This window comes from Lactuca serriola, chromosome 8 (assembly GCF_051521515.1).
Source record: "Lactuca serriola cultivar US96UC23 chromosome 8, Lser_US96UC23_V15, whole genome shotgun sequence".
Taxonomy (NCBI): domain Eukaryota; kingdom Viridiplantae; phylum Streptophyta; class Magnoliopsida; order Asterales; family Asteraceae; genus Lactuca; species Lactuca serriola.
In genome coordinates, this window is record NC_136415.1 from 293183565 (window position 1) to 293192560 (window position 8996).

Sequence of the window (8996 nt, forward strand, 5' to 3'; positions counted from 1 at the left end):
TCGGGAAGATCTTCACAAAAATTGGCTTCTCGCAGGCAGAGCTTTGGCTTGGGAATTGCACTTCTCGGGATCTTCGGGGCTTCCGGACTTGCTTCGGGGCTTGGGAATGATACCAGTGCTTCGAGATATTTCTTGCACGTAAAATGGGGAAAAAACGAGTGAGAGTGAAGATTTTGAACAACAGAAATCGGCAGCCCTTGACATCTATTTATAGGGTGCTGAAACCTCGATTACGCTGGGCGTAAATCCAGGTACGTTGGGCGTACACAGTATGCTGGGCGTCTTAAGCCTTACGATGGGTGTACGCGACGTCACTGCATGCGTATGGCACTCGAGTTCAGTCAGGTGACATAGCTAAGGCGGTTTCGGGTATGCTGGGCGTACTCAACTATGCTGGGCGTAGTTCGGATCAGATCAATGACACCCCCCCTCCATCGGATAATATCCGAATTAATATTAAGATTAATATATTTTAATTATTTATAAAATTTATGAAAATCATATCTTCCTCATACAAACTCCATTTTCGATGTTCTTTATATTCACGCGTAGGTGAGATTATTCTCTACAACTTTTGTTTAGACTCCGTCGGCTAATTTTCACTTTGTTTTTATTATTTATTTTTAATAGGTCCGGACAGGAAAACTTCGTTATAAATTCATAACTTCTTCAACCGGCACCCATTTTCGTTTGTCTTTTTACCGTTGGACTACTATCGACGAGATCTTCGATTCTCTTTTAGATTGTTTCGGCTAAAAACTGCTCGATCTCAAATCGAGTATTCGGGCTGCATACCGCTAAGTCGAAACTTAGAAAAATCATAACTTCCTCATACGAAGTCAGATTTGGACATTATTTTATGCACCCTCTTGGTTTAATGTATTCTACGACTTTCGTTTAGATCTCTAAGGCAAAATCTCACTCTATCGTAAATTCACTATTTACGTCGCACTATGTCGTGTCGGTTCTGTCGTGAAACTTCGACGGGTCATAACTTCTTCGTTATAACTCGGATTTCGGCTTTCTTTATATGTACAGAATTCTTGTAACATATACTACAACTTAGTTAAGATTATTCATTCTAAATAATCTTCTATCAAAAATTCAATTTTTTACGCTTATCGTCTCTAAATTGACCAACCCTTATCTACGGGCGTTACACACACACTTCCGTGTGTACGAGATCCAACAAACCTTCATCCCTCTCACAGGAACCTGTGAAGGGTGACTTTGTTATTTTTCCAAGTAAGCATGATTAACAACTATCATCTGACTTTAGGTCAAATAACTCCAAGACTCCATCCTTTTGGAGTTGGCCTATGCATTTCTTGCTCACATGTCCAAGACAACAATGCCATACTGATGCTTTATCCAAGTTATTATTACATGAAGAATCAATACACATTAAATTATTTCCTAGATTATCTACAACATATACAGCTTCATACACACAATCACAAGGTAATGCTTTAAAATAAAGAACATTATTAAAGAAAGCATTATTCCACCATTTCCAGTATCAAAAGAAAAGGTAAACCCATGTTTGTACAAATCATGGAAGGAAATAATATTTCTTATCATTTCTAGCGAATAACAACATTTATTCAAATCTAAAATAAACGCACTACTTAGCAACAAAGAATAAACTCCACTCTTGGTGACAGGTGAGGCTTTTCTATTCCCCATGATCAAGTTTATCTTTCCATGCTCCACATTCTCACTTCTTCTTAGTCCCTGCAAATCAAAACAGATATGAATACCACAACCGATATCAAGGACCCAAGAGTTAGAATATGGTGAGTTATTAGATAGAATAGTGTAAATACCTGCATGGTTGTGTTTGACTTTCCTATCCTTCACATCTTGCTGGTACTTTGGGCAGTTCCGCTTCCAATGTGACTTTTCATGACAATAGAAGCATTCAGCCTCTTTTCGGTCAGAAGAAGGAGTGACGAAACCTTTCTTGGTTCCACTTGAAGAAGAGACATCAAGGGTCCTAGCCTTGGTACCCTTCGAAGAGCTCTTTCTCTTCTTCCCTCTACCTTTCCAGATTGTCAAGACAGGGGCGGAGTTTGGAGTAGGAGTAGGAGTAGGAGTGTTCACAACTGACTTACCCTTAAGACCACTTTCAGCGGTCTTCAAGAGTCCTTGAAGTTTGCTGAGTATGACTTCTTCCTTATTCATTTGGTATGTCATGCGGAATTGATCATAACACAAGAGTAAGGAGTGAGAAATAATATCTATTGCAAGCTCCTCAGGAAAGTTCACATTAAGCTTCAGCAAACGATCCACATAACTTTGCATTTTCTGCATTTGGCTCATGACGGATTCTTCGTCCTTCATCCTGGTTGTTATCATGGAGGAGATTATTTCATACCGCTATTGACGAGCACTCTCATGGTATCTTTCCATCATATCTTGGTGCATCTCAAAAGGGTAGTAGTCCTCATATGACTTATGGAGTTCACCTGTCATGGTGGCCATCATGATGCATGCCACTTTGGTGGTATCTCTTTCACGAGTCCGGAAGTCAGCGATCTCCTGAGGAGTAGCAGTGGATTCATTGATCTCCTTCAGCTCCTTATCGAGGACATATTCATTGTCCTTGTTGTGAGTCACCATCCTGATGTTCCAGATCTAATCCATAAAGTTGGAACCATTAAAGAATACCCTCCCACATAGGTTCGTAAGGGAAAAGGAGTCGGTAGGGTTTAAGCCAGAAGCAGTGTTGTTGGAAGACATCTGAAAAGAAGAGAACAAGTTTAGTTTAGATATAAAGATAGTCCTTAATAAAACACCCAAATGTAATATTGAGGCTAGGATCCAATCACAATATATTATAACTTAGAAGAGGTATGTCGTAATCTAAGCTATAACATATTTGAAAGGTAGGTGAATGACGATTCACCAATTTCCACCAAAACCCAAAATTAGAAATTATTAGGTTTTAATTTGGTTCTTGGAAATTCCAAGATTCTTTTCAGATTCAATGAACTTTTCAAAGGCATGGTTCAATCTCGAGTGTGCCCTCTAAGTTTTGTGATTGGGATACCGAGGATCACAAAACGAGGTGTGAAGTAACCATGAAAATCACTTGGTACCATTAATGTTTATCACTTAATCGATGTGTCGGTTAACCACACGCGATCCACTGATACTATGATAAACCTTAAGTCACCCTTTACTTACCTTGTTAAGTCTAAGTTAGTGTGTCAGTTAACCACACACGCTCCACAAACGACTCAATCAAAGTGTAAAGTGTAATTTCATGGATTAGCACCTTATTCACATTTTCCTAAAGTAACTAACATTGGGAATTTAATATAACATTTACTTACTTTACACTATTCATCATACTTTTAATAAGAATTTATAAGTCCTTGTCCTACCCGTTCGGCTAGCGACCCTCCACCGATTAAGGAAGCCGTGGGTGAGAGTGAACACACATTAAGTCGCCATTTTATAGGCAACAACCTTATACTCCCTTATAGACCGGCTTCATGAATGAGGCCTACTAACGATAAGACGGTTTGCTCTTATACATACATACATATATACATACATATATATATATATATATATATATATATATATATATATATATATATATATATATATATTGCTTATACTATTATAAAATATAAGGGTTGAATTTTAACTATTAAAATTCTAAGGGTTGGAACTAAAAATTTTAAGAAGTCTTTACATGTTTCAAAACTTGAGGGCAAGTTATGTAACTTTTACAAAAACTCTTCAATTCAAAACTTATGAGATTAATGGGTTTATTAAAATGAGTGTCTTTTCATTTTCCATAACCTATGTGTTTTAATGAACTTTAAAAGAAAGAGACTTTTGGTAATCCATAACTTGTGTACAAGTTATGGATTCCATTAAAACACATAATGATCAAGAAGTAAAACTCGCAAGAAGTTACAAATAATTCCTATAATCATCTAATCTCATAAGAACATGAATATGAAGATCAAAACTTCAAGAACACATAAAATCATAAAAAATTGTATATTAGCCATTGTAAATGGATTAGAACAACCATTACACAATCTAAAACAAGTTTTATAACACCAAAACAGTTTAGGATAATGTTTCTAGTCCATTTCCAGCAGCAAAAATCGAAAAACTACACTCTGCATGACCAACTCGTCGAGTGCACGAACTGACTCGCCGAGTTGGTTGCAGATTCGCTTGGACTCGTCGAGTCCCCCCATGGACTCGTTGAGTACCCTCATGCAGACAACTTAAAAATTCGATTTTTACACTATTTTGCATCAAGTATTCACAAACAAACCTATGCTCTGATACTGTTGATGGGTTTTGAGCATTCTAACACTTCCTAAGTGTACATGCAACCCTAGAAAACCTTGGATCTATGTTTGTCTAAATACATGCAAAATATGATTTCCAAGTTTCATAATCCTATCTAGCATACATGTGGAACTTTTAGTCAAAAAGATGGCTAGAATTACATACCTTGTAGTTGATTTGATTCCTTGAAAACCTTGAGAGCCTAGCACCCCAAGTGTGATGCCTCAAATGCTTCACACAACACCAAATGGTTTGGAATGACTTTGAGAGAATATGTAACACTCTAAAAATTGTACTATCCCTCTTGTAACTTAGTGTGTCCGATTTTTGGTGAGAACATGTTGCTTATTTAGTTTGTCACATCTAGGGTTACACCATGTAAACCCTACTGTGACATAACTCTTCATTTCCATGACCCATAGGTTTGTAGCTCCCATTGAGCATCCTATAGGTTTAAGCCAACTTGAAAATCCATGGAGCCTTAAACCTACTGTACAAGTATGAGTGATTTACATAATCAACCCATATATTTAATTAGTCATTTTTTGATCACTTAATTAATTCCAAATTAATTCATGATCATTACTAATTAAATAATACTATTAACATATTAGAACTTATAATATATTAATAAACCACAAGTGTTATTTCTCTCATTTAGTCTATCCAAATGCATGATGCCATGCAACCCAAATGGACCATGTCGGGTCGGGTCAAGTACATACCAAATATAGTTATGGACTTAGACACCTTATCCACCAGTTGCATCATCAGCTCCTTCATCTCTATCAGTGCTAGTCTGTAAGGTACTTTTGCTATCGGCGTGCTTCCTGGTAAGAAGTCTATTCTGAACTCCACTTTTCTATCAGGCAGTAATCCGGGGTGATCTTCGGGAAATACTTCCGGATAATCACACACCACATGAATGCTCTGCATCTCCTTTTTCTTCATTGTTTACATCTTTCACAAATGTCAAATATGATGTACATCCTTTGGCCAAACACTTTATGGATTTCATTAGTGTAATGATTCCAAAATTTACTCTATGTTTGTCTCCGTACACCATAAATGACTCTTTCCCTTGTGGGTTTACTTTTACTATCTTCTTGTTGCATAGTATCTCAGCGTCATTGGCTCTAAGCAATCCATTCGCAGCACAATGCCGAAACTATTCAGCTCGATAGGCAATAACTCCTCGTGGAACTTATCCCCATTCAGAGCGATGAAGATGTTTTTCATAAGATGGCTAATAGGTACAAACTTGCCACTAGCAACATCGACTAATAAAGCATTATCTAGTCTATCGACAAGAAAACCTAGTTTACTACCAAATTCATGCGAAATAAAGGAGTAGTTGGCTCCAGAATTAAATAATATTTGGGCAGGCAATTCGTTAACGAGAAAAGTACCTGAAGCGACATCAGCTTCTTCATTAGCAGCTTCCAGTGTCATCTAGAAGGCTCTTGCTTTCGGCTTTAGCAGAATATTGGGTCTAGTTGCCTCCTTCTTCTTTGGACAGTCTTTCAAAATGTGTCCATCTTCGTTACATCCAAAACACACTCCCTTATTGGATGGACACTCGTTGGCGTAATGCCCAGTTTTTCCACATTTGTAGCAGGTCACATCCTCACTACACTTCCCAGAGTGCTTCTTCTTGCACTTTTCACACCATTTCAATTCTCCCTCTTTTCCTCCTCTAAATTTTTTTGATTCAAACTTCGAAAATTTTCTTTTCTTGTTGGAACCTGAAGTTCCCTCAACCTTCCTCTTTTCACCAACTTCAACTTTGCTGGTGGTTCTCCCCTTGATCATGTCCTCAACAGACTTGGCAGCCCAGATAGCTATAGCTGCCTCTAGAGTATGTGCGTGACGTACTGGCACTGTGTACTCCCATGGGAGTCCTTTTGCATACCGATCAATTTTCGTCAACTCGTCCGGAACAATGCGCAAGGCAAACTCCATTTTGTCTGTAAAGGCATTAGTGTAATCGCCGACTGACATGTTGCCTTTTGTCAACGTCAAAAACTTGTTCTCCAACTCCTGTAGATTTTGGGCCGAGCAAAACTTGTGCTTGAACTGCACCAATAACCCTGCCCAGGTCAGTTGTAGTGGCTCATTAGGGCTTAGGGTCTTCCCCAGAGTGTTCCACCAATGAACAGATCCACCCCTGAACTAACGTACTGCGAAAGTGGTCTGCAACTTGCCTCTGCAGCCACACTTCATGAAGGCTAGCTCTATTTCTGAGATCCAATCCATAACTCCGATCAGATCCTCCTTTCTAATGAAGGTCGGTGGTTTGCAAGTCAAAAAGTCTTTGTACTTGCATCCAAGTCCATCAATTCCTCCCTCCTGGTGGTTTTGTCTAACTAATGGTCGGTTGGCTTGACCAATGATCCCACTAAAATCTCCTCCCTCCGACCTCCCTCCATTCCCTTTGGGCTCTTCCACTTGAATTGACAGTTCTTCATGATTCTACCGGAGCAAACGTCTCGTTTATTCTATCTGATGATCCAACATTTTTTGAATCATCAATTGTACACCAGCCATTGTTAGTGGCTCAAGTGATGCTGCTACAACAACCACTCGCTCAATCACAGGTGGTTGATTCCTGTTTTCATCTGTGTTTCCAACGCCACTTCTGGTTCTTACCATTTTTTATCTACACACTGAATAAGGTGAATTTAGATCCTCAATCATGATAGATAATTAAATCATCCTTATCACTCCGAAATGTTTACATGCTAGATCTAATATTGTAATCATACGCTTAGAATCCTAAACACATAAGTTGTGACAACCATATATTTTGAATCTATGTAATGACCTAAAAAGTCAAGAATTGTAATCCCTTTTGGATATAATGAATTTATCGTTAAAAATAAATTGTTTAAAAGTCTCTACTGGATTTCAGAAATGATAGATGTCATAATAAGTTTTCCAAAAATATAAACAACACTAAAATCCGAGTTATAACGAAGAAGTTATGATTTTTCAAAGTTTCGGGATAGCAATAGACAGCTAAAAACCCGCAATAGAGATTGAGAAACTTTTGGCCAAATCAACCTAAATGAGAATCGAAGGTCTCGACAATCGTTTTGCAACGGTAAAAAGTCTGACGAAAACGGACGTCGAATGAAGGAGTTATGAATTTTTAACGGATTTTTTTCGTGTCCCGGCCTGTTAAAAATAATTAATTAAAAATAAATTCAAAACTAGCCGACGAAGTCTAAATGAAAGTTTTAGAGCATATTCTCACCTACGCGTGCATATATAGAACGTCGAAAATGGAGCTCGTACGTGGAAGTTATGGATTTTACAGATTCGAAGGGCACAAACCGAGACGATTTACGCCGAGCGTACCCTCGTACGCCCAGCGTACTCGGGTGCTAGGCCTCGAATCGTCCACGTCACTCCTCTACGCCTCTATGCCCCATCCCATCCGAAGTCCGGCAGACGAGGATGCGGTCACGCATGACGTCGGGTACGCCCCACGTAACCCCGTATGCCCAGCGTATCGAGGGTCTTCAGCCCCTATAAAAGGAATGCGAGGGTTACGGGCATAAGTGCTCATTTCCTCTCTTTGTCTTGCGTTTTTATTGTGTTTTTCGAGCAAGAAATATCCCAAAGCCCCGGTTTTCATACGCAAGCCCCAAATGAAGTTTTACGCTCCCGAGATTCCCGAGAAATCCGCTTTCTCGAGTCGAAGTTCTACTCGGTTTTCATCTCACCATCTTAACTCTATCAGGTGAGTTCATACCCCGACGAACACACTTTATATATGATTTAAATGATTTTTTAATACTTTTAGGGGGAAATACAAGTAAACACATGGGTATCCTCGTGTGAAAAACATCAAACATATGTGATTTTTAATTATCATGCGAAAACGTTCTCGTGCAACATATCACGATAACACTTTGTCCTTATGATGTAAAACTTGTTATATATATCAAACACTTTACTTATATTTTGAGTATAAATGTTCAATAATGGTATTACCAATGTTATACTTTACGTACAAAGTCGACACTACACTATGGTTTACCATACAAACGAAATACAGTTTTGGGAAAAACTATAATAGGTATAGTTTACAAGGAAATCATGAGATTTTACATACTATAAGTACTATATCGAGGAAATACTTTCATATACAAGAACAAATGGACTTTTCATACGTAAATCTATTTGATACTAAGTTTTGTGAGACATTCAACTTCACGTACTTTTAAGTATGTCGTTAAAGTCCTGTATTATATACCATAATCTCTTATAGGGAGAGCGTGATACTTGTGTATAGATCTATACGAGATTGACAATCCTGCACCTAAACTGTTAGCTACAGTTAGATCGGCAGGTTTGGGGTGACAAACGTCATAATGTTGCAACGCCTGAAGAACGTTGTTACAGGCAGTCTGGGTCAAAAGCATGGTTATAAAACTAACATGGAGTATTAAAAACACGTTGATTTACGGGGTTATCCAATGCCTTAACAATTTTATACGTACATAAATCTACTATTCTAGGCATGAAAAACATTATTAAATTAAAACTTTGGAACTTTTAAACTATCACACACTTATGGAAAAGACTAGATTTCTAGAAGCAAACATTCAAAACAGTCGGGTCTTGGTAGAAGGCTACTTTTATACTAGTAGGAAATACGAGATTTA